Source organism: Chelonia mydas, chromosome 6, assembly GCF_015237465.2.
Source record: "Chelonia mydas isolate rCheMyd1 chromosome 6, rCheMyd1.pri.v2, whole genome shotgun sequence".
Lineage (NCBI taxonomy): Eukaryota > Metazoa > Chordata > Testudines > Cheloniidae > Chelonia > Chelonia mydas.
In genome coordinates, this window is record NC_051246.2 from 83381344 (window position 1) to 83408490 (window position 27147).

The following is a 27147-nucleotide window of genomic DNA, read 5'->3' on the forward strand; positions in this document are numbered from 1 at the left end:
GGGTGACATGATCTGCATGCAGAATTCAAGGTGTGGGATTTATAGAGTGACATTATGTTTTCTGTCATATTATCTATCTGTTTCTTAATGGTCCCTAACATTCCGTTAGCTTTTCCAACTGCCGCTGCACATTGAGCAGATGTTTTCTGAGAACTATCCATGATGAATCCAAGACCTTTCTTCTGAGTAATAGTTAATTTAGATCCCATCATTTTGTATGGATAGTTGGGATGATGTTTTCCAATGCACATTACTTTGCATTTATCAAAATTGAATTTCATCTGCCATTTTGTTGCCCAATCACCCAGTTTTGTGAGATCCTTTGCAACTCTTTGCAGTCAGCTTTGGACTTAACTATCTTGAGTAATTGTGTATTGTCTGCAAACTTTGCCACCTCACTGTTTACCCCATTTTCCAGGTCATTTATGAATGTGTTGAACAGCACTTGTCCCAGTAGAGATCCTTGAGACCCAGCTATTTACCTCTCTCCATTCTGAGAACTGGCCATTTATTCCTACCCTTCCCCCCCATCCCGCCCCCAATATATTTTAACCAGTTACCAATACATGAGACCTTCCCTCTTATCCCATGACGGCTTACGAGCCTTTGGTGAGGGACCTTGTCAAAGGCTTTCTGAAAGTCCAAGTACACTATATCTGCTGGATTATATTTGTCCACATGCTTGTTAATCCACTCATAGAATTCTCATTGATTGGTGAAATAGGATATCCCTTTACAAAAGCCATGTGACTCTTCCCCAATGTGCTGTGTTCATCTATGTCTGATAATTCTGTTCTATACTATTGTTTTAACGAATTTGCCTGGTATTAAAGTTATGTTTACCAGTCTGCAATTGCCAGGATCACCTTTGGAGCCTTTAAGAAAAAAATCTGTGTTACATTAGCTTTCCTCCAGTCCTCTGGTACAGAGGCTGATTTAAGCAATAGTTTACATACCACAGTAAATAGTTCTGCAATTTCATCTTTGAGTTCTTTTGGAACTCTTGGGTGAATATCATCTCGTCCTGATGACTTACTGTTTGATTTATCAGTTTGTTCCAAAACCGCTTCTACTGACACCTCTATCTGGGACAGCTCCTCAGGTTTATCACCTAAAATGAATGGCTTAAGTGTGGGAATCTTCCTCGTGTCTTCTGCAGTAAAGACCAATGAAAATAATTCATTTAGTTTCTTCTCAATTACTTTGTCTTCCTTGAGTGCTTCCTTAGAACCTTGATCATCCAGTGGCCCCACTGATTGTGTGGTAGGCTACCTGCTTTTGATATAACCCATGACCACTTTTGACTACCTGTTCCACCCCAGTAAGTCCAACACTACTGTCTCAGTCCTGTCTGAGCTCCCCTTGGTAGATGCTCACCAGGTTGCTGTGTTTGGACCCACGTTCTGGATCCATGGTCCTCTAAGCTCTCTTGGGCCCGGTCAGGCTCCAGCCAGGGTCTCTGGCTCTGGCTTCCCAGACATTTTTTGTATGGTGCCACTTCTAGGGAATGGGGTCCCTTAGTGAAGTTTCCCTGGTCCCCAGAATCAATTCTTACCACCCCAAGACACCATAGTTGCTCAAGCATACCCTCCTCAGAACTCCATCCCCATGGGTACTCCATTTTTTAATTCAACCCTTCAGGAGACATGATCGTTGATGCAAGTAATGCACACAGACTCTGCACAGGAATTTCTAAACCAAATGCATGTTACTCAGACAAATCACAAGAGATATACAGATCTAGGTAAAAATAAATTGCATAAAAAAACCCCCTTCTTGATGGTTTTCACTACTTCAAGAGCCTTTTGGGTTTTGGTCAGTCCTTTCGGTGTCCCAAGACCCTCCTTCCTCCCTCCTCCTCAGATTTTCCTTTTTTGTCTGGCTGGTAAGAGAGCAGAGCTTGTCCTTTTATAACTTCCTGTCCCTTCTGACATGTAACCCTCCTGGTCAGACTCAAAGCCCGCCCCCCCCTCCGGTGATCTGTTGCTTGGTTACTGGCCACCTTAAGCCAAACAGGAAAAACTGGGTTACTGCCATTTTGCCCACACTCTTTAGCATACCCATTGTATTACCAGGGCAATGTCATTCAGAGTAAATGACCTTAATTTCTCATAATTGTTAGCCCTGTGTCAACACCTCTTGGAATTTCAGTCCAATATGGAGGCAGAAAGATAACTAGGAAGGCACAGAACAGTCTCCCAATCAAAATGGTGCTCATAGTACAAAATGGAGTTTGTAGTTTGATGTAGATACATAAACACATACTAAACCACCACAAGTACACTAACAGAAAGGAGTAATGCTCAGTGATGACACATCTTAGTTTCATTGTAGAAGGCTCCTGAATGTGCACATGGGTGTCCAAACTAGAATTTCAAACAAACTTAATATTGCAAGAGCAGGTGGAAGGGGACTTTCTTACTTTTCTCTCAATTTACTGAGTAAGCACTGCGGGGCACAGATTCTCACTTACAGTATTTCTAAAGGCCCTATCTTGATTGGCCCAATTAGGCATAACCATTATACAATAAATAATAATCTATTTCTTTTAATTTTTATGGTAAGGGAGTTTATGGACCAGGGTGGTATCACTGCATTTGTAGGTCAATAACTATTGACAGAGGCTGCTATGAAGGGCCTTTATGTGGTGGTGGGGTTTCCTATACTTTTCTTAAGTTTTATTAATGATTCCTTTTAGTTAGGAGGAAGATGTAAGGATTTTTCAGGACCACCAACCAGGGACCACAGGTTACCTTACGTACCTAACAAAGCAGACGTTCACTGCTTGTTCACCACTGCTAACTCAGAGTTCAAATCCAAGGAACAGGTTTATTTCAGCATAGGTACAGAATGCCACACCCCAGTGATCACTTGGAAGGCAACAAGCCAATGAATTGGCTATACATACACAAACTAAGGCAAAGATTTAAGTCTCAGTATACTTAAGTCTCACCCAAGATGACACCCTATTTTTATCAACATCCTCTCCTCAGATTCTTTATAGAAGAACAATTAGTAATGTTTATGACCAAATAATGAAATTCAGTATTGCACACATGTATCTACCTATTAACAGTAACAAAGCTATTCATCTTATTGACAGGGACTTTCCTTGTTTATTCTTATGTTAGACAGGTCACAATAACCTCTTCTTTGTCCTGTAACCAAATTAGGGCTATTCCAAAAACTGAACAGGATATTTAGTAAGCCAAGAAGGCTTTGTTTGCACTCCTTCCCAAAAGGATTATTCAAAGGGCTTACTGACCACATTAAGCTAAACCAACATTTATATTGCTTATATATTACTAAATATTGTATAATATATATGAGCCATTAAATACATTTAGACCCTTACCATCTTACATGAGGTAGACTCACCTAATCACCGTTTCACTTCCTTGTAGTAGAGAATTTATGAAGGAGTTAACTGAGTATTAGAGAACAATTTTATTGTGCAAATTAAACAGATGTTTTTGCAAGGCTCTACTTGTATATACTCCAAATAACCTGGGCTGGGCTGCAGTATCACACCAGGCAATATAGTTACAAAAATAAGGGTGATAAAGATTGAACATTTGAAGTTCATAAAGTGATGCTCATTGGAATTCTTATTTAAAGTAAAAATAATAACCTCTCCAATATAATCATGAATGGAAGTGGGTGAACCAGTTCAGGTAAAATAAAAACACCTAGTTGACCAGGTCTCATTCAGTAGATGGAACTATTCCCTCTGAGTTAGAATTCAGCAAATCAATGGGACTTTTGGTCCTAAATCCCTTAGGTGCTTTTGAAAAAAGTCTCTCCTTAGAGGTCAATTGTTCTAGTACAAGCCCAGCCCTGAACTACTTGACTAGAGAGCTAGTGATTCTAGTACTAGGTGGCATGGTTATGTTACACACTTATGAATTTATTCAAACTTCAATAAAGGTTCAGATTTAAACTTGGTGTCATCTTTTGATAATATATCTAGTAAGCTCTTATTTTAGCTGAACTTGTTCACACATTTCTAACCACTGAATATTTTGGGGTGGTTTTTAATGATCCTGATGGATTGCAAAATATTCTGATGTGATTTATTTCAGTTTGGGTACATCACCACAAAGGTCAGAATTCTTACTCAAACCATATCCAAGCATTCTCCTTTCCTCCCTCTACCCCTACCACTTTCCATAACCCAGTCTTGTCCAAAATATCCACATCCTGCTTAACTGGGGGTCTTTTGTGATTTTTTTGGTGAATATCCTTTAGACTGTGAACAGATATTTCTAAAGTTCCACTACCCTGTTGCTGAAAAATAAAAATAACTACAGATTTCAAACGTACATTATACTGCTTTGTGTTTTTGCTGTTCAGAGAAAGTACTAACCCTATTTCCAAAGGAGTGTTGAGATAATTGATTTTAATGGAAAACAGATGAGGAGGCAAATGAAACCGTGAGATGTTTGCTTGTTTAATTCAACAAACAGGGGGAGTCAATATTTACCTAATAGAGAAGGAGAAGATTGCTAAAGAAAAGGATTTTATCATCAAGATTCTAAAGGAGTGACAAACTATAGAGCTATAAAAACATCCCTGAATAAATATTTCACAGCATCTCTGTAACACAGATAAAAGAATGTATCACTTCTAATAAAAAGTGTTGGATTTGTGTTTACCCTGATTAAGTGTAGCCTGCTGCTTTAGTCTGTAGGAAGAGACAGACCTGCTCACATTTTAAGCTCCTACAGAGATGCTATTTATAAAGAAATCCAGAGTATTAGTATCTTTCAATCTGAAGACATTTGAAGTTAGAATATTTTTTAAAGAAAACAATGCTCATGAAAAATGTAGTTCTAAAGAGTGAAGTCCTCAGCTTATTCACAGCATACGTATAGCACAGGCAGTGGCAGTGAAAGCTTTCCTAAAAATCAAGTGGGTAGTTGTGAATATCTTAATCCTTTCTGAGGGGACCACCTCTGAGGGGACTATGAGGAGTCAGTTTATTTGCTGACAGACTTATTACAGCCCAAAGGGTGACAGCTGTCATGATGATTTATTTTGTGAGATGGACACCTCTTTAATAGGAACTGGACGGATACCACCAACACACTTTACACAGACCTCTGAACAGCCATCAGGCAGCAGTGACTTTCAGTCATCACTAGAGTTGGGTAAACAGTTTACAATGAAATCGAGAAAGATTTATACTGGCATCCAGAACTCAAACTGAATCAAAACCTTTTCCTCAAGTTTCAAATAATTGTAAAGAAGAAAAAGCTCATGTAATAGAGCCGGACTCACCCGGCAGCACCTCCCACTGGTTGTCCTTGGGACTAGCTTGTCAGCCTCAGGAGCGCCCTCTGCTGTCTGGTGATCCACCTTACCACTGGCCCCAGTCCCTCCCAGGACCTGGTGCCTCCTCCTACTGGGGTTCTGCCTCCTGGCAGTAAACCCCAACAATCCCTGAGGGTCTTCCCTCCCCAGGGAACCCCCACCTCACCTCAGTCTTGGCTACCTCCAGTCATCGCTTAGCCCTGCTCCCTGGGGCAGACTGCAGTGTATCAGCCACTCATCACAGGCAAGGGAGTTTGGACCTGCTGCCTCTGTCTACCCATGGGCTGCCCCCTTGCAATCCCAGTACCTAATAGGCCCTAATCTAGGCCTCGCAGCCTGGGGGTTTCCAGGCCAGAGCTCCCCTGGCCTTCCCTACTCCACTCTCAGTACTCCCTCAGGTCCCTGCAACCAGGCCCTTCCCTCTCTGAACGCAGCAAGAGATTGGCTAAGCTTTAGCCTAGCAGCCCCTTTATAGGCCCAGCTGCGGCCTGACTGGGGCATGGTCCAGCTGCAGCCATTTCCCCAATCAGCCTAGCTTTTCTTGCCCTCAGCCCTTGCCGGGGAACCCCTACCCCAGTACAGTCCACTTTTGGGTTTCAGTCCATAACAGAAGGAGGCATCAAAATACCATCAGAGACAACCCAGTTCTCAAATTTGGGTACTTAAAATAAGGCACCCAGTTCTACATATGGATGCTCAGGTAGGCACTTGGGAACCTAAAATGTTGCAAATATTTGATTATCTAATTATATTAATGATGCTCTACCTTAGTTGTCCAGGTTTGAAAAATGGTGAACGCCATAACCTACTTTTAAAGGTTATGCCCTAAGTGACAGATTTTCAAAGCATAGGGAAATTGCCTGCAACGGCACCCAGAATTTGTGCATGTAATCTCATATATGCACATTTAATTGTATGTAAATTTCACTTCTGGTTGCAGGTATGCTGGATGTACATGCAATTTGTGTATGGAAATATGGGTTTTGCAAGTAGAACAGATGTGAGCAGGTGCCTGTGGGAGTAAGGTTTTGGTTTTACTGTCTCACCAGGGTGTTAATTTTGTTTCAGTTTAGAGTTCACACTCCTTTTCTATACAGTGAACTCTCAACAATTGAATTAAAATGAACTGAGCAGCTGTAGGGGTTTCATATACTAGCAATTGCTGTTATACTTATTTTTGCAGGGGATACTGCTGCCAATCCCTTTTGGCACATTCTACCTCCTTTTGGAGTCTTAAGTATGTGATCATGTAATTAAAGACTGTATCACAACACAGGTGCACAAGGGGGCTGAATTACGATTGCACAGGCAACCTTAATTTTGGCACTTCCTAATTTTGAGAATTTGACTTTGCAACTTAATAATCTTCCAATATAATTTTTTGCAGGTAATTTCCTAGGTTTTTAAAACAGCAAACTGAAAAAAACAGAAATTCCATCATGTGGTATCATAGACTGTCACCCACATCAGGGTTTATCAGGGGGTCTAAACCTTTAAAACCACTGCACAGACCTCTGCCACTTGAACTAACAAAGTACTGATAGAAATAATAGGTTATCATCCTCTACATGGATCAGCACTAGAAAGGGTTAAGAGACATGTTTTTTCCATTGGATTTCATAGATATTTGCTGACAGCAGAGGGAGGAATGGGGAGACTTGAGAATCTTGGGTTCCATTCCATGCTCTAGAGGGGAGTGTGCTTTAATGGTCACAGACTCTTCTACCCATTTCTCCAAGCCTGACTCCTCCTGCCCCATCCCTCCAAACTGTTCCTGTCCCTGTCCTGTCTCTTCCATACCCTGGCTCTATTTCCCAGTTCCATTCTCCTTGCCTACCCATTCCTAGTCTCCACTCCTCAAGATTCTCATTTTAGTCCCAGTCTTCTTACCCACCCAGTCTTAGGATCCCCTTCCAAGCTCACTGTACAAGTCCCAGTCTCCTCTTCCCAGTATCTTCCCCCCCCCCCCCACATCCAGTCCCAGTCTCCTTGCCTAGTCAGTCCTAATTCCCTCCTCCTTCCCCAGCTTCTTGTCCCCAGTACTTAACTTACTACTTGTGTGTAATATATAAACTAGGTGAATGTATTTCACCTATATATGTGTATATGAGTTAAGCTGATGTATTTAATGCTATTTATTTTTCTTGTGAAAATTTCCCTTGGACATGGATATCAAAAAATCTTGGTGGTTGTTAGGATATAGATATTCAGGCCTGTCTGTAAAGGCTTATACTCTAAGAATTTAGGTGTATTCTTATCACTTGGCTAGTTAGAGGTATAAAAGAGAGAATCAAAATCAGTGTCTGCCAGTGTAAGGTCCTTCTCTTACTGTGACAGTCTGTTCTTAGGCTAAGATCTTCGGCTAAGCAACAGAGGCAGCCATAAGCTGGGAAGCGACCGGTCACATCCTCACATTCCAAACTAGTCACACTGAAAGAATGTGCTATTGGGCTGTTAGGAATACGCTCCTGTCCTGATAATGCCTGTCACCTCCAGAGAAAGGGAAGTGCCTAGAAAATGTAAAAGGAAACTTAGTTTGATAGCATCCTGTCTGGCAAGAACTCACTTATCAATATCTGAGATGTGAAATCCTCACTTCTGTATTGTTTTGTCATTATAGTTCCCACTTTGCTATTGTTTGTCTGTATAATCTCTGTCTGGTTCTGTGATTGTTTCTGTCTGCTGTATAATTAATTTTGCTGGGTGTAAACTAATTAAGGTGGTGGGATATAATTGGTTACATAATCATGTTACAATACGTTAGGATTGGTTAGTTAAATTTCAGGAAAATGATTGGTTAAGGTATAGCTAAGCAGAACTCAAGTTTTACTATATAGTCTGCAGTCAATCAGGAAGTGAGTGGGTGGGTGTGGGGGGGGAGATGGGAACAGGGAATGGGGGTGGGGAAATGGGAATCCTGTTTAGTTAAAGGGGGAAATGGGAACAGGAAATGGGGGTGGGGAAATTGGAATCATGTTTGGCTAAGGGCAGGAATGGGAACAGGGACACAGGTGTAAGGCTCTGTGGTGTCAGAGCTGGGAAGGGGGACACTGAGGAAGGAAACTGGAATCATGCTTGCTGGAAGTTCACCCCAATAAACATCAAATTGTTTGCACCTTTGGACTTCGGGTATTGTTGCTCTCTGTTCATGCGAGAAAGATCAGGGAAGTAAGTGGTTGAAGGAATAAGCCCCCTAATAGTGGTTTCCCCAATATAAGCTTTGCCAGAAGCTGTTGGGTAATCATGTGTAATTACCAACCACTGTAAATGTTAGCAAGTTGAATCATTCTTCTAAGTAGTTTTCCTTGTCCTTAGTGCAAATTGCAATTATTGGATGGAGACCACTTCACAATTTTAATCTGTCATGTTAAATATCTTTATTTTTGTAACTCATCTTGATAGCTAATTTTCATGAGAATGTAAGTGTTAATTGAAGAGAAAAGACCATATTTAAGAAGGTTATCAAAAGATAATCACACCCTGGGGCATTAGAAGGCATGAGGTGTAGCCAAGTATTTCTGTACCTCAAGAGATGCGATTATTACATGAGAACCATACTGCTACATTCTTTTTTAGATATCTGACACACCAAATTGCTGAATACTAATTCAGGTAGCTGGTATGCAGCACCATGGCATCTCACTTGTGCTCATCATGTTAAATCTTGTCACATTTTGTTATGTTTGTCATCATAACGTAGTTTGCTATGACACATTCAATAACATGACATAATTCAGTGTAACTTGACAAATCACATATTTGTTGTACAAAATGTTAGTTTAGGAGATGAGTTTCTCATCACACTATATATTTGACCACATGCTACGGACAGCAAACTCTATCTTTTGGTTCCTGTTCACCTAGACTGATTGTCCACTATAAGCTCTAGTTGCTACATACGTTAATAAAAATTCTCCATAGCCTTTACTGGTCTTGTTATACTTGTATATTTATTAAGATGCTCATCATATTTCCATTAGGTGACCAAGCCTCACCACCTGGGCCAGGCTATCTCACAGCCTCTAATGTATGGTCTGGTACCAGATGACCCACTTTCCTAGATCGACTTGATACCTGATACTCAACAGCAAGCATCATAGTATCTCTGTGTTCTTGCTGGCAAATTTGTACTTAAGACATTTTCAGAATAAATCAAACACACCAGGAGGAGAACCAGACAGGAATATAACAATTATTTAAGCACCAAGTCAGTTATTTAAAAAAAGGTATTAACAGGTTGACTATCACTAGTTGCTTGACCTTACCTACTATGTTCTAGTACACATAACAGCGATTAGGATACAATAATATTGATAAAAAGTGAAGCCACATACATTAATATGTTATAATAATGTGGTGACCAAATTCAGGCTGACTCCTGCATATATAAATATACAGGAAAAGAGGTGTCTGAGAAGAAGGTAAATGTTGCAGTCTGATCACAGTATACCACAAACCCGCAGAGCCTACATGCAGGCTTCCATGGTGGAAGTTGCAAATGGGACATCCTGGAATGAAGTCTGGGCTCGGGGAATGAGTCCATGTTAATAAATATTGAATTTATGGATTTAAAAGGAGATCCAGTAGAAATAATTGAGGAAATGCTGACCCAGATAGTGCACATATGCACCCCAGAATACCTACCCCATTACTTCATAAGGTAGAAAGTGAGTTAAAGAGGCTGGAAAAGAATGGCATAATTGTGAAACTCTGTGGGACACTTGCATGGTGTTTATTGATGGCACCTGTTATAAAGAAAAATGGGAAAATACGAATGTGTGAATCTGAAAAGACCTAATGAAGTAGTAGAGAGAGAAAAATATATTCCCCCAATTCTTGAAGATTTCCTCCCTAAAGTGGCAGGAGCTTCTGTATTCTCCAGGCTAGATTCCTCAAGTGGTTCTGGTAAATTCCTTTAGCCAAAGAGAGTGCTAAACCGGCTACATTCACTGCACCATCTGGGAGATTTTGATTTTAAAGTTTACCTCTCAGGAATACAAGTGCTTCTGAAATTTTCCAAAGAAAGATGGTAGAGCTGCTATAGAATATATATGGGCTTGTTGTTTTGATTGACAACATTTTAGTGTACAGGTCATCAATGGCAAACATGACAAAACCCTCAATTAAGTTCTGAGCTTAATCAGTGAGGCTGGACTCAAGCTAAATAAAGACTGAATTTTTGGGACAGATAATAAACAAAGTTGGAATTAGTCCTAGCCCTGAGAAAGTAAAAGCAATTAGAAAATTAAATGCATCAACAAATGTACCAGAACTGCAATGAATACTGGCAATTATATATTGTCTGCAAGACCTTTCTATGGTGGTAAAACCACTGAATTAACTATTAAGGTTGAATACACCCTATCTCTGGGTATCTCAGCTGCTCCATTTTAAAAAATCAACAGTGTAAATAAACTGTCAGTGGTCAGCGCTGTTACCAACAGCGATAGCCCTGGTGGTGTATTGTTGCAGCTACATGGGTCAGAGCAGAAGCCAGTTGTATTGTGCTCTTGTACACTTATAGAAGCAGAAAAACAATATGCATAGATTGAAAAGGAGTGCCTGGCAAGTGTACGAGCATGTGAGAATTTCTACAGATACCTGTGTCAGTTGGGTCCCTTTAAAACTGATAACTGACGATGAGGATTACAAAGAGGTTTATCAAGAGAAAATAAGTTTATCAGGCACCACTGATATGACAGCATCTTTTGATTAGGCTAATGTTATTTAATCAATTGTTACATATATTCCTGATAAAAATCTGTAATAGCAGACACACTGTCATTGAGCTCAGCTTTGCACCCAAACACCTGTGTGCTAAAGAAAGATGTAAAGGTTTACATGGATGCTTACAGATCAGTATCTGGTAAGAGATTATACCTGCTACAAAAAAGCAATCTTGGCAGATAAACTAAGAAGAAGTTTTTTAGTTACATTCAGGCAGGATGTCTCAGATGTCTAAAGAACACTATGACTGTACTTTGCTTTGGACAATTAAATAAATCCAAATGGACTAATGATTAAAGGTAATTGCATTGTCATCCCAAGTGTTCGAGAGGAGAATTCTAGACCTCATCCATAAAGGACATTGAGGACTAGCCAAATGCCATGAACAGCACAACCAGTCAGTGTGGTGGCCTGGAATCAGCAAGGAGATGAAAAATAAAGTGTCTTCATATGAACATTGCAGAACTATCCAACCCAAAGCTAAGAGCATCTACTAACAACATCTCTACCAAACAGACTCTGGAAGAGACTAGCAGATGATATATGCAAATTCAGAGGACATCATTACCTAGTTGTAGTGAATTATTTTTAGAGATATATTGAAATAGTATGTTTTAAAGATACATGTTGCCGTTTTATCGAGAATCATAGAAATTAAAGAGCACATTCTCCGGTTTTGGTATTCCAGAACAAATATTGACAGACCACACGTCACCATAGCTGAATTTAAGTAACTCCAAACAAAATATCATTTTAAACACATCACCAGCAGCCCGCATTAATCGCAAGCAAACAGAGAGGCTGAGAGGGCTATACAGCCAGCCAAGAAAATACTGAAGCAGAAAGATCCACTCCTTCCTTTGCTGAGCTACAGATCAACAATGTTAGTAATTACCGGCTGTGGCCCAGCCCAGCTCCTAAGGGGAAAGCAACTCAGGACTTTTGTTCTGATCCTGAAAAGAATCTAGCCCTGGAATGGCCAGATCCAAGAAGAGCAGCCAAATCATACCAAAAAGAGCTTATGAACAGTTCTATAACCAACATCACTCAGTTAGCGAACTGCCTGATCTGGAACCTGACTGTGTCTAACTGGATGATTGAAAAGGATGGAGAACTCTAGCAGTTGTAAAGAAAAGGAATGCATCAACCCGATCATACACTATTGAGACAGTCAGTGGGGAGTTCAACCAAAACCATCCACATCTTCAGTTTGTTCCAGAGACTGAACAATCAACTGAGTGAATGCTACAAATTGCAAATGCAAAAGACTGACTTATTCCAAACCTGCCAGAGACAGCTGCTGCAAATAACACAGCCTCGTCGTCATGTTGTTATCCATTCTGGCTATATAGTTCAAGAGCCAGTATGACACACAGACAGGGATGAGTAACAGACAGATGATGATGAGATTTAAAGTTAGTGTGGAAAATTTTTTTATAATTGTAAAAATGCAGAAAAGAAAAATTTAAAAGGGAGAGATGTTGATGGCAGGTTTAAACTGCATCATAATTTTTAGTCATTAGGTGGCTCTGTATGAAGAATACAGCGCAGCATGTCTTTACCAAGCGCTAGTGACAGTCTACATGCCCCTTTTACAATAAAGTTGTTGTTGCTAGCATCCATTTTACCTGTCACTGGGTGACTAACATGAGAGGAGGTTAGACTATATGATCACAGTGGTCCCTTCTGGCTTTATAGTCTATGAATTTAATGCTGTGTTTGCAGTATTTGTGAACAAATATAGGGTATGTCTACACTATGAGCTAGGAGTGTGATTCCCCTGCTCATGTACACACACCTGTGCTTGCTGTCACCAAGCTAGTGCAAGGATAAATAGCAGGATAGCCATGGTAGAGTGGGTAGTGGCAGCAGAGTCATGGTTTAGGTGGGCCAAGTACAAACCCGCCTGAATGCCATGGGTGTGTAGCTGGCATGGCTACGCTGCGACTCCACTAGACTGCTGTTTATGCTTGCACTCACTTGATGAGATCTAGCAAAAGTATGTGTATGTGAGCATGGGAATAATCCCCCTTTTCCCCCAGCTCATCATGCAGAAGTAGCCCTAGAATAGGGCCTGGAAACAATGCTGTGATTTCTAAGGTTAGTTGCTTGAGTCTTGTAAAAATAAATTTTTCAAAAAGGTACTGTACTACTGTATTGCACTGGATTTGCTTTCTAATACAGATTTTACACATTTGTTACCATTGTTTTGCAAGGTAGCCAGAAGACAAAGAGAAATGTCCAAGCGACTGGAAAGAAGAAATGAGGGATGGCATGGTTCTATGTTGCAGTACCTTCTATCTGGTGTGAAGAGCAGGAATCTAATCCCCAGCCTTCAATATGAAACTTAAAGGAAAGCAGTGTGTTAGACTGTCCTACTCAACAGTGTAGGGGCTGCTTGCCTTATATGTCCACCTGGGAATAGGTGGCTGGGTGGGTGGGAGCCTTGGCACTTTCTCTCCCGCATATCCCCATTTGGTGTAGCTGGCTGGGGGTTAGGAGAGGTTAGCTGCATCCCAAAAAGAATTGAAATTACTTATGCCCACCCTTTCCCAAAGCAAGCAGAGAGCAGGGAGGAATTATAACTTGCTGAGACTCAATTCCTTCCCAAAGCTCCTCCTTGGGCGATGCAGCTATACATTGCCCCTTACTCTGGGCCAAGCCTCGTGACTCAGTCTAGACTATGTCTGATTAAACAGCAGCAATTACTTTAAAAGTGTAAGAAGTTTGTATGGGCCCAAACCAAAACCTTAGCTCTACCAAGGTTACCTCAACGCCCTGGGGATGGAAAGCTCATTTTGTGCTAGCAGTCAGGGAGCACAAACATTGGCATTCTGGACAGTCCTGTATGAGAGTGAAAGAACTCCCCACCCTGCAGCTTGCATCCTTATGAAAGTGCAGCCCCAGTCTAGTCCTAAAAATCCAAAAATGTAACTAATCATGCAGTTTTCTTCTAAGATTATTAGATGCAATTTTGTCTTCCCTAGAATGGCTAAGAATATTCTGAGATACTTAATTTGTGGTTTCCTTGGTAACTCTTGTGCAAGTGTATATGAGGTACAGGGGCCCTCAGTGTAAAGTGGTCAGTGAAGGACCTGTGAAAATAAAATACGTTTGCAATTTTTCTTCCTTGACAAGTATTTGTAGAATGAAGGATGTGACAAGAAAGAAGCGAGAACATATAATTTTCTAGACATATGGGAAACGTGTGCAAACTCAAGAGACATGAATTATTCCTCTTGAGCAAATTGAAGCTTAGCAGATGTTAGTGCACAAAATCCATGTAAACAGTTTGGGGGATTAGTAGGGAGGGTTTTAAGAGTTCATATGTTGTTCTAATATATCTTTATTCCTAAAGGATCTTTTGCATTGCAAACTGGTACATAGCTAGTATCTTCATAGTATTCACGGGTCATATGGATTTTACTAGTTACACTTCTCTGTCCTGCTTATTGCTGTGGCAATAATTTTTCATCAGAAGTATGGGTCAGCAGGAGTGTGGCTTATTTCCTGGAAAAGGTTCCCATTGTTGGTGGTTACAATTTATCATGATTTATTATTAAGTCACAAAATTTAAAGTAATGATTTCTTCCTCAGAAGTGAAATTCTTTAGCTGCCACTCAGATATCAGATGATAAGCAGCAAACATCAAGAATGTTTTGTTTAAATGGAAGTATTGAAATACCCAAAGAAAAAGCCATTCTTTGGGAAATGTACATTCGAAACGACATTTTAAATTTTTCAGTTGATCCTGGGGATTTTGCAGAAGACCTGGGTTAAGGACTGACATTTGGGTGTCTGGCATAGACAAGGAGTGTTAATACAAATGGTATTCTAGGGTTCAGAGGGGGGAAATGTGGAATATGCTACTCTTCAGCACCTTTTAGTTGGACTAATTATTATTCTGCCTATTCTTTCAACCCAGGGCTAATCTGTCTAAGTGGGAGATAAGATTCAAAAGGGGATAAAACAGTTGCTTAGGGGGGAGGGATAGCTCAGTGGTTTGAGCATTGGCCTGCTAAACCCAGGCTTGTGAGTTCAATCCTTGAGGGGGCCATTTAGGGATTTGGGGCAAAAATTGGGGATTGGTCCTGATTTGAGCAGGGGGTTGGATGAGATGACCTCCTGAGGTCCCTTCCAACCCTGATATTCTATGATTCATACAATTCATTAGTGATCTGGCTGTGTTTGGAAATGCAAGACTATTGTGATACCAGAATGACTCTTGTACCATTTCACACCACTTTCACCTGTTGGCTGCTCCCGAGTATAACTGTACAGTCAGTGCAGCTGAACCTTGCATACTGACACTCTGTTGATCTCCAAAGGAATGTCAATAAAATAAAGCAGCACAGAAATGTGCCTGACGTGCCACACAGTTATGGAATGGGGATCATATGGGCTCATTAATGGGTTAATGTTATGAAGTAGCTAACTTTACTAACATCTTCTAAACAGACCCCATTCCTCACAAGCTGAAATGATATATAAGTACACATTAAAACTGAAATGTCTGTTATGTATGGAAAGAATAGTCTTCTACTAAATGTAATATGAAAATTCAACTTGCTAGTCAGATACCAGCACTAGATTGATTGCTGTGCACAACAACTGACATGACTATAAAGACTCCCTAAGGTTAAATTGGGCTCCTGCATTGAAATTCTAATTAGGCATAGGAGTGCCCCAACTCTGTGAAAGTGCATGTGTGTTTAATTATTCTCCCTTTTCACCTTATCTCTTCCATTATTCCATATCCCTTTCCTTCCTCCTTTCTTGCTGTTTTCAAGCAACTCATGCTCCTCACTTAATCTAAGTGTAGGGCCTTTCTTTCTTTAAATTGGCATTAATTGACAAGCAGTGTTTAATTATTATTTTTCATCTTTGAAGAGACCTGATATTAACTCACCATGGGCCCTGAGACAGCAGCTCACCCCCTTTATTCTTGCGGCACAGCTCTGCCATCTTCTGACATTTCTCCACTCTTCTCAGTAAAACAGACATTTTCCTTGCTATAATCCCAACGATAATTTTGTCACAACTATACATTATCTGTGGGAATTTCGTACGAATTGAGTTGCACACTCAATATTTTCCACAGTCGATGAAGTAGTTTAGTCAGTATGTGAAAGATTTAAGTTAGGTAGATCTGGTGGCTGTTTTCTCACATTAAATATTACTTTTAAAGTCTTGGTTTCCCAAACTGAAGTGCAATGTACCAACTGCCACAAAGCCATTCTAATTAGTGGTATGGTACATCATTACTGCCTGCATTAAAAAAGAGTACATTCATTTGATCATTTTCTTAAAGCAAAATAGTGCAGTGGGTCTGATTCTCTGCAGAATTATGCTTGTGTAACTTCACTGACTATAATAGTTATTCCTGATTTAAACAGACGTAAGTGGGAGAAGAATCAGACCCAGTATGTAAACTAGATTTTGGCTGATCAGCTCAGAACACTTGGAACTTTATCCTTTTCTCCTACCTTAATCCAAATCTTTAAATTCATTTCCTTCCCCACAGTGGGTGTCAGGGAGAACCCTTTCTGGTAAGAAGAAAAGGTGGTAGGCTATATGTCACAACTTATTTTGTAAGTGTGGGGTGGATGTCCAGTGAAAGTACTCAGTGACTAGATAAATGGCCTGGCAAAGTATTTAAATGGTGGTGCTGGATAAAGGAATAGAACGGGGGCAGAGGGTTAGGGACTCCTATGATTGGTACGGCAGGGAGCCAAACACCCTCCCCCCATTCTTATAGCCCACCTTAACCCTCCTACAATGGGGGTGGATGGTAAAGTCCAAGTCATGGGTTGGCTGGGGGGACCTGGATGGAAAATGAAGGGGAGCTGGTGGAAGCCCTGGGTAATGATTTGAATAAACATGGATTTGCCTGCACTGTACACTTTATCTGCCGGATAGTCCCAGACATCTATGTAATAAAGTTGCGATCTGATTAAAATCCATATTAAGTGTCTCCTGTCCTTCCTTCAGTGTACCCAGACAATTCCAGGATGTGAGAAATTAGATTGTCAAATACAATTCTTAAGTGAGGAGTGATTTATCAGTGAAAACTAGAGCTTGGCAAAAGCGGAATTATTTGGTGTCAGATCCAAATTTACTCAAAATTCAAGGAGTTTGGATTTAATGTTGAGGTTCAGGCCAATCTAAGTGAAAACACACTGAAGTGCTGCAGTTAAAAACAACAACTACACAAATAATACTTGAAAAGTCGCTGGGAATGATGAATACTGTGACTTCCCCAGGTAAATCCTAAACTTCAAGGATTAGAAGCATCACCTGGGAGCTGAACTCTACTCCAGTAAAATGTGTGCATACTTCGTATTCTCCACTATTAATACAGGCAGTTTGGGTAAAAATGACCTTGAAATGATAGATTTCAGGATTCTAGGAAAAGAGTCAGAGTAGCAGAATGACAACTAACTTCAAAAAACAGACTTTAACTGGCTCTGAGAACTGGTGGGTAAGGTCTCAGGGGAAGAAAATCCAAAGGAAAAAGGAATTCAGGAACACTAGCACTTTCTCAAGGACACTATATTAAAGGCAGAATTGCAAATTATCCTGATGTTGGAGTACTTTGTCCAATTCTGTGTGCCACACTTTAGGGAAGATGTGGACAAATTGGAGAGAATCCAAAGAAGAGCAACAAATATTATAACATTTGTAGAAAACCTGAACTATGAGGAAAGATTAAAAAACTGGGCATGTTTATTCTTGAGAAAGGAAGATTGCGAGGGGACCTAATAACAGATTCAAATATGTTAAGGGCTGTTATAAAGAGAACAGAGATCAATTGTTCCCCATGTCTGATGAAGGTAGGGCAAGAACTAACGGATTTAATCTGCAGCAAGGGAGATTTAGGTTTAGATATTAGGAAGAAATTTCTAACTATCAAGGTAGTTAAGATCTGGAATAGGCTTCCAAGGGAGGTTGTGGAATCCCTATCAATGGAGGTTTTTAAGAACAGTTTAGACAGACACCTGTCAGGGATGGTCTAGGTCAGGGGTTCTCAAATTCATTGCACCGCGACTCCCTTCTGACAACAAAAATTACTACATGACCCCAGGAGGGGGACCAAAGCCTCAGTCTGCCTGATTCCCACTGCCCCGGGTGGGGGAGTCAAAGCCTGACCCCCACCGCGTCAGGCAGGGAAAGGGTCAAAGCTGAAGGCTAAGGGCTTCAGCCTTAGCCAGGGGGCCTGTAACCTGAGCCCCACCGCCCAGGGCTGAAGCCCTTGGGCTTCGGCTTTGGCCCCTGGCAGTGGGCTCGGGCTTCAGCAAGTGTAAGCCAGCCCTGGAGACTCCATTAATATGGGATCCCGATCCACAGTTTAAGAACCTCTGGTGCAGGTTTACTTGGTCCTGACTGAGCACATGTGGCTGGACTTGGTGACTTCCCAGTCCTACAATTCTATGATTTTAAGATACTGACCATACCCACCTCTTCCCACCACCTTCTTTTAGACCTACTGCTATTCAGGGCAGATATCAAGTGGAACACAAGCCAGGCCCTTCTCTACATCTCTGCTTCTTGTCAGTCCCAGTAAAAGGAAAGAGGAAACAGCTTCTCCAGCTTCAGGGAACTTGTAACCCCAGCTATAACTTGCAGCAAAAGGTCTTTCGCTGCCTACTGTCAGCCAGCGCCTGAGCACTTCTGTAAAGGGAAACCCTGTGACAGATCAAGGAGTCTGAAGAAATGTTGCTGACCTGTTCATGAATATAAAAAGACTGTGTCAAGGTTCCTTCCCCACTCTGAACACTAGGGTACAGATGTGGGGACCTGCATGAAAACCTCCTAAGCTTATCTTTACCAGCTTAGGACAAAACTTCCCCAAGGTACAAAATATTCCACCCTTTGTCCTTGGATTGGCCGCTACCATCACCAAACAAATACTGGTTACTGGGGAAGAGCTGTTTGGAAACGTCTTTCCCCCCAAATACTTCCCAAAACCTTGCACCCCACTTCCTGGACCAGGTTTGGTAAAAAGCCTCACCAATTTGCCTAGGTGACCACAGACCCAGACCCTTGGATCTGAGAACAATGAAAAAGCATTCAGTTTTCTTACAAGAAGACTATTTACTCCTATTTCTATTAAAAGAAGTAAAGAAATCCCCTCTGTAAAATCAGGATAGTAGATACCTTACAGGGTAATTAGATTCAAAACATAGAGCACCCCTCTAGGCAAAAACCTTAAGTTACAAAAAAGATACACAGACAGAAATAGTTATTCTATTCAGCACAATTCTTTTCTCAGCCATTTAAAGAAATCAAAATCTAACACGTACCTAGCTAGATTACTTACTAAAAGTTCTAAGACTCCATTCCTGGTCTATCCCCGGCAAAGGCAGCATAAAGACAGACATACAGACCCTTTGTTTCTCTCCCTCCTCCCAGGTTTTGAAAGTATCTTGTCTCCTCATTGGTCATTTTGGTCAGGTGCCAGCGAGGTTACCTTTAGCTTCTTAACCCTTTACAGGTGAGAGGAGTTTTCCTCTGGCCAGGAGGGATTTTAAAGGGGTTTACCCTTCCCTTTATATTTATGACAGACTGCTAGTAGCTTCCAGAATGCTTCTCCCAGTAATAAGGGAGGTTACGCACACCATAGTCTTGAACCTACTTTAAGGGGTAGCAGCAGTTTTCCTAAAAGCAAAACTAATCTCAGATAAAATATTCAGATTTAAGCATCAACTAAACACAACCCTTGTCTAGCCTACAGATAACTCTGCTTGAAAGCTGCATGTGATACTAGAAGTCCAGAATGAGCCTTTGCCACAGACCTAAATTTTCTGAGGTTGAGGCCCATATTGGCAAGGGCTGTGCCCTGTCTGAGTATGTGTAAGGGGACTGTTGCCCCCTTACTAATATTCAGTGGGGGGTGTTTTAGTTGCTAGCTCCCAGTACTAAAAGGGGAAAGGGTTTATGGGAAACCAGGACCCTGAGACTGACAGTCCCCAGGAACAATGGGGGAGAGGCCAATGCTCCAGGTCAGCCTGAATGACAGGGTGGGCAGGCTAATCAGGGAGTCAGGAGGCCAGGGAGGTCCCATCCTCCGTGTGAGCTGGAATTGCCTGGGTCAGAGAGAGTGGGGCTGAGCTAAGAAGAAAGCAGGGGCCCAAGCTGAGCTGGGGAGCAGAGCTGTGCCAGATCCAGAGAGAGCAGACCCTGTCCTGGGAGCAGAGCTGCAGCCCCAAAGCCAGAGGCACAGCCCAGAGAGAGCAGACTTGCCCTGGGAGCAGAGCTGCAGCAACCAGAGCCAGAGGGGCAAGAAAAGCAGCCCACGAAGCAGGTCAGTGCTGGGAACAGAGTCACAGAAGCAGCCTGCAGAGCAGACCTGTCCTGGGAGCAGAGCTGTAGCAACCAGAGCCCGAGGGGCCAGAGAAGCAGCCCAGGGAGCTGGAGGCAGAGCAGCAGCAGTGCTGAGACAGAGTGGTGGAGCTGGGGCTGGAGAAGTCCCGAGCTGGGTGCGGTGAGCAGCTAGGGAGAGCAAGGGGGACCCTGGGCAGCGGGCCCAGCACAGGGAGACGCCTCAGCCAAGAGGCTCTGCAGGCCAGGCTTGGATCTTAACCCCGACAGGGCAGGGGCGACACTGGGAAGAAGAGTCCTACCACTTAGAGCCTGAGAGTGTGTGGCCACCACCAGAGCAAGTGTCCAATCCACAGCATCCCTGCAGCAAAGCCAGGGCCTGAGAAGAAGGCCTGGGACTTACAAGGAACAGACTGTAAACTGCCCTGACGTTCCAGAGACACTGTTTGTGAATGTTCCCTGCCACAGAGTGGGTTGATGTTTCCTTTAACCTTTCCCATTTTTCCTTATTTTTTTAAAAAAATAATTGTTGATTAAATAACTTGCATTTGCTTTAACTTGTATGTAATGGTCAGTGGGTCAGAGAAGTGCCCAGTGCAGAGAGAGTACCCCGAAGTGGGGACACCCTACCCCCTGTCCTAGGTGACCACAGCAGGGTTGGGGGTTGAGCCCTCCAGGAATCCTGGGCCCAGCCTTGTTGGGGTTATGAGGACTCTGCCAGACAGGAGAGTGGAAGGGGAGTCCTCAAGGGCAGGGAGGCCACTGGGTAAAGGAAGTGGGAGCGAGGACTCAGATCCTTTCGCTAGCCCACTTCACTGGGGTAGTACAGAAGCCAGGAAGGTTCCCCACAATAGCGGGACTATTCCCCCGCTTACATATGTAACGTAAGTACAAAGCCTAAACGTACAATCTGCCTGGATAGACTCTTTGCCCATTCTCTCATTGGCTTGTAATCCTGGGGCTGAAAAAACGTTCTCAGGGATGGGAAATCACCCCGTTCCATATCAAACAAGGTTTCTGTCCATCGTCTTCTGAATCCCAAAGTGCCCTATTCAGCTATGCTAGTGGTATAATTCTTCTGCTTGTGTACACATATTTGCACTAACTCTCATCAAGCTAGCATGAGTATAAATAGCCGTGTAGTTGCGGTAGCATTAAGTATCAGCAGTGGCGGCACGGTTGAGCTGTGCTGAGTACATACCCACCAGTTTCAGGTGTGTTTGTCCTTGGCATGGCTAAGCAATGACCCTGCTGCCACTACCAGTGCTACCTTGGCGCTGCACTGCTATTTATACTTATGGTTGCTCGATGAGAGCTGGCGTGGATCTGTGTACACAAGCAAGGGAATCACACCCCAGCTCATAGTGTAGACATAGCCTTAAGAGTCTCACAACTCCTGGTAAGGGATCTTGCAGTGGCCATAGTCCCAGTGGTCTGCTTGGGACAGATTGCATAAGAATTTCTAAAATTACTGGGGCTGGCTGGAGCCTTAATACACTTTATTCAAGTGGGTGCTTTGAAATAAGTAAACAGTTAGATGAATTTTACATTAAAATAAGAGAAGTTCTTGTGTCTGAATGGAAGAGTCTAGAAGTATCTTAGAACTGATCCTAGCAGGTTGTAAACTATGTTTCCATAGCTCGGCACTCATATCCTTGTAAGCCCAGGGATCAGGAAGTGAACTCCAAGAATCGTTTTGTAAATAGCAACATTACAAATGGATCTGACTGTAGTTGTCAATCGGAGTGAGCGTAGATCAGTAGATAAGGTACTGGACTAGCATTCAGAAGCGCTAGGATCTATTCCCAGTTCTGATGTCAATATACTGTGTGACCTTGAACAAGTCATTTCACTTTTCTCTTTCTGCTCCCATCCTTTGTCTTCTCTGTTTATACTGTAGGCTCTTCAGGGCAGGAACTGTGTTTGTACAGCTCAGGGGAGATCTGATCTCAGTTGGGACCTCTAGGCACTATTGCAATACAAATAAAATAATGTATATGATTTCTGTTTAAATCACCTCTATGCATTGTTCTCTTGTTACTTATATTGGTTACCAGCAATGCATGCAGTAGAATTATTCTTTTTATTTTGTTTTTCCGACTTCAAAGGCTATGGCCATATGAGAGACTTGGGGACCAGATCCTCAGCTGCTGTAAATTGGCAGAATTCCATTGCCTTCAATACTGATTTATGTTAAATAGGGTCTGGCCTTCTAAATACAAATTTTCTGAGTAAAACATATCATGCTTTTAAAAAGACCAGAGAAATAGGGTGATCTGATTGGTTTATAAGATTTCTGAGCAATACGTAAAGAAATGTAAATCTCTTCTTAGATCTTATGACACTAATAACTTAACTAATTATTTTTGGAAACTATGACCTTTTGAAATATTTTTATAAGTACAATAAAACCATCCAGTGTGTGAATTAATGTTGAACTGATGGTTAGCAGAGTTGATTGCACTCAGCCTTTAGCTTCATTCCCAGCAATACATTAGGTGTGAATTAATGTGCAATAATTCATACCCTGTTGTGTCTTAGTACTAAATATAACATTGATTCAATTTTTGAAATACAATATAACAGAACTAAATTCTAGGTCCACCTCACTCTTTTCTTTTCAGACCCTGTTTTTGCCTTTGCCTCCCTACCTTACAATCATATCCCTTTACTCAGGGCTAAATAGTGACACACAGCTTCAGCCTACCACTGGGACTGTTGCAGAGGGGCAGTTTCCCAGCAGCAGCTCTGGGAAATTCTCCTCAGCTGTTGTGCCGTCCTTAGAGGATGCAGTGTACAATTTCCTCCATACCCACTGAGCCCCAATTTCCAAGTATTGTTGATCTGAGATTATGGGTTACTCCTAAGGGCATTCTGGGCCTAAAAATTCTGCACCAAAAAAATTAAAATTCTGCATATAATATTTTAAAATTCTGCAAAATTCTGAAAATTTTATTTGTCAAATAAATGTGGAGGCTCCAGCAGGGCAGTGGGGAGCACAGGCCACTGGCTGCACAGAAGTGGGAGATCACTGTGCAGCTCCCTCCCAGGGACATGGACTCAGCAGTGAGGCTGCACTCAACCCTGACACAGTGCAAGGACCGGGCCTGCCCCAGAAACACCCTGGGGCCCTGCCCCTCCATGCCAGGTGCATCAGGTGTGGGCAGGCAGGCTCAGCAAGGCAGAATCCAAGCGTGGAGGGGCTTAGTGTGTTGTGGGGTGCGAGTTGAGAGAGTTCTGTGTGGGGCTATCTGGGTGCGGGCGGCTCAGTGGGGGATTCAGGTGTGGAGGGATCTGGATGCACAAGGGCATGTTGGGAGGCTCTGGGTGCAACAGTAATGGGACTCTGCAGTGGAGTCCAGATGAAAGTGGTTGGGACTCAGCAGGAGGGATCTGGTTGTGAGGAGCTCAGTGGGGGGTTCAGATGCTGGGGGAGTGGGGCTCAGTTGTGTGGGGATCCAGGTGCAGCTGGTTGGGGCTCAATGGGGTGGGGATCTGGGTGCGGGTGGCTTGTCGGGGTGGTCCAGGTACAGGGGGAGTGGGGCTCATTGGGGGAGTTCTGAGTGCCGGGCTGGGCGGGGGGAGGATGAGGCTTGGCAGGAGGGTCTGGGTATGAGGGGGTCTAGATGCATGGGGGTTAAGCTGATGGGGGAGCAGCTCCCTGCAGAGGGATCCCTCCCCCTGCAGCTGAGGAGAGATGCATATAGGAAGTGGAAGGGGAGTTTGCAGAGCTCCCTGCAGCTGGGGGAGAAATCTGGGGTTGGGTCTGACCTGGCCCTGGATGCCATGCAGAGGAAGAGGAAGTCCCATCCTCCTCAGCCCAGCTGGGACTAGCAGCTGAGCCCGGCGCAGGGTAGGAGCCACCAGCTGGGTCTTTCCCAGTCTCTGCTCCTGCCCCACAGTGATTTACCTCTCTGCCGGCTGCCCTGGGCACCCAAAACATACTGCTGGGGAGGGTTGCATAACCGCTCTTGTGGCTTCCCTTTGCTTCCCCGTCAGAAAGTCATTTTTCTGTGGGAAAGCAAAGAAATCTGTGGGGGACATAAATTCTGTGCATGTGCAGTGGCACAGAATTCCCCCAGGAGTAATGGGTGAAATCCTAGCTTCACTGAAGTCAATGGCAAAACTTCTATTGACTTCAATGCGGCCAGGATTTCACCCTGTGATTTTCAGTTTATACCTTCTTTTGGATATATCCATACAGAACCTAGTGCAGTGGGGCCCGACATTCTGATGGGGCTTCATGTGCTACTGCAATAGAAATAAATAATATAATGCTGAATTGTATTAATGAGCACATAAAATATTGATCAGACAGATACTTTATTTACTCATATAAGCACTGATCAGTAGAAGTACTTGTCTCTCTGCAGAGACCAAACAAACTATAGGTGCATAGTATAAATTGGTAGATTGAGTTGGTGGGGGAAAAATATGCATGGTCAGCAAGTTCTTTTTCTTACCAGTAGTATTAATAACAAGGAGTAAAATAAGTCCAAAATATCAGAAAGAAAGGAAGGAGATTTCCTTGGATGTGGGGTCTGACCTTCCCAAATGCATCCTCTCCCCTCTGTGTCCCAATCTGCCATCCTAACACTAACATGAACATCCATCCAGTGGGAGAGAAATGCTGAGCTGGCGTTAACACCAGGAACTTGAAAGTGGCCCAGTGCTTGCCCTGACACTTTCAAGTCCTTCTGTTTTATCCTCCATGCTAATTGGAACAAATGTTGTATTACCTAACACCTACTTCCATTGCTGTGAGAAGATTGTTCCTGAGTGGGTAGCCTATTCTTGTGGCTTTTTTCCCTCTTACCCTACCTGTGCTGGTCCCTCCACTTACTTTGTCTCAAATAACCACAAAATAAGGAGTGAAATCAGCATTCTGACTCATTTATCCCAAGTCACATTTGGCTATGAGGTGAATGTTTTAATCTGAGAGTCTCTGCACTGAAATGAGGACATTGTAATGTCAGATTGCGTTTTGTGCCAGGACTCCTGTATCATGGTGGTTAAAGAAAATGGCTTTTAACTTTTGTAAGTGGTACCTCTGAATACAGAAAAGATTGACTTGATGAGATGGTTGGGAGGAAGAGGCTGGTGTAAAAGCTGGATGAGAATCTGGTTTTGTCAGAGAAGTTATGTTTGTGCAGATACATCATGTACTTTAACTCAGGAAATGCACATTGATCACTAGGCCCTGCATGGATTCCACAGACAGGAGTGTTGAAGATCTGCTTTCCGTTGCAAGGGGTTAGTGCTGCCTGTTGGGACCCCTTCACCAGTCCCACTTGAAAAGTGTAGCTCTTTTATAGTAATACATGCTTCCACCTACAACATTCACATCCTAGCGGCAGCACAAAGAGCCATGGGTATAGAAATGACAAAAAAGAAGAAGAAAATGATAAATGCACAAGGAAATAGACAGCTTCCTCTTCCAATTCCCAGCAATTTTTTGTTTGGTTTGGTCAGATTCATGAAATAAGCTGAATACTGTCAGGGATGCTGTCTATATTCATTGCTAATGTCTCTGACAACAGAACATGCACAATAATAGAGTTGATGTCAGCCAGTTGCAGTGGACCTCAAAAAGGTGCATGCACTTTAAAGTTGATGGGCGGCGGGGGCATGTTCAGTGGCACAGCCATCAATAGCCTTTCCAAGAGACATGGATGATGACAACATGGAGGAGAAGGGGTAGTTAACTGCCCCTGGGACAGAATAATACAGCTGTAAAAACTGAGCTGAATTAAGCATATTGTTGGTGTTTCTGCTGCACTCAAATAGCCTCTGCCTATCATCAGACATATACCATAAGCCTTTTGAGTCTGGACTGGGTTCTTTAGCTAATATTTCAAAACTGGGTACCTGAAGTTAGGCTTCTGAGTCCCTATTCACATATCTAAATAAATGGGCTGCTTTTTCAAAAGTACTGAGTAGCTAACAGCTCCCACTGACGTCTGTTGCAATTTAGACCAGCTTAGCATTTCTGAAAATCAGGCCATGTATCTAGGAACCTAAATGATGGAACTTAGAAGCCTACTGTGGGCACCCAGTTTTGAAAATACTGGCCTAAAGGCATATTTAGAATTCCAGAATGCTCTCTCAGAAAAACCCAGTAGTTAAAATACCATGTGCTTTTATACTTTTAAACACATAAGACACTAAATATGTTCTGCTCTTTTTGCAATTATCACTTGTTTGAATTCTGGTAACACTTAGTTTTCCCTGTAAACAACTTAAACACTTTTCCCTCAAAGAGATTAAAAAAGGACCATTTTCTTTCAATGCAAATTATTGAAATTTCTACCAAACTTTAGATTGTTTTTCTTTACTTTAATCATCATTTCAGAGAGATTTCACAAATAACAGAATCCAACTGAACTCAGATTTCAGCCATTCAAAACCTCAGTACAAGCTGTGACAAAGTTCCTCCTCTGCCTTGGTGGGTCCTGTGCTTATTGGCGGATTTGCTCGCCTCAGTGATTCACAGCAGCCCTCAGTTTGGCCACTTTTGCTTGTGGCTCAAACCTGCCGTTCACTCAGCTAACCTCATCACTAGCCAACATGGGAAAAAGGAAGGAGAACAATCCCCACAGTCTCTGCTGATCCACCTAGTGGGTCGGGGGACAGGGCAGGGATCTTCCCCTCTGGTGGGATCCACAATCCAGGTCAACTCCCCTTATATCCAATAGGGAGGAGGGGGCGGGGGGAAACCAGGCCCACCCTCTACTCCGGGTTCCAGCCCAGGGCCCTGTGGATCACAGCTGTCTACAGTGTTCCATG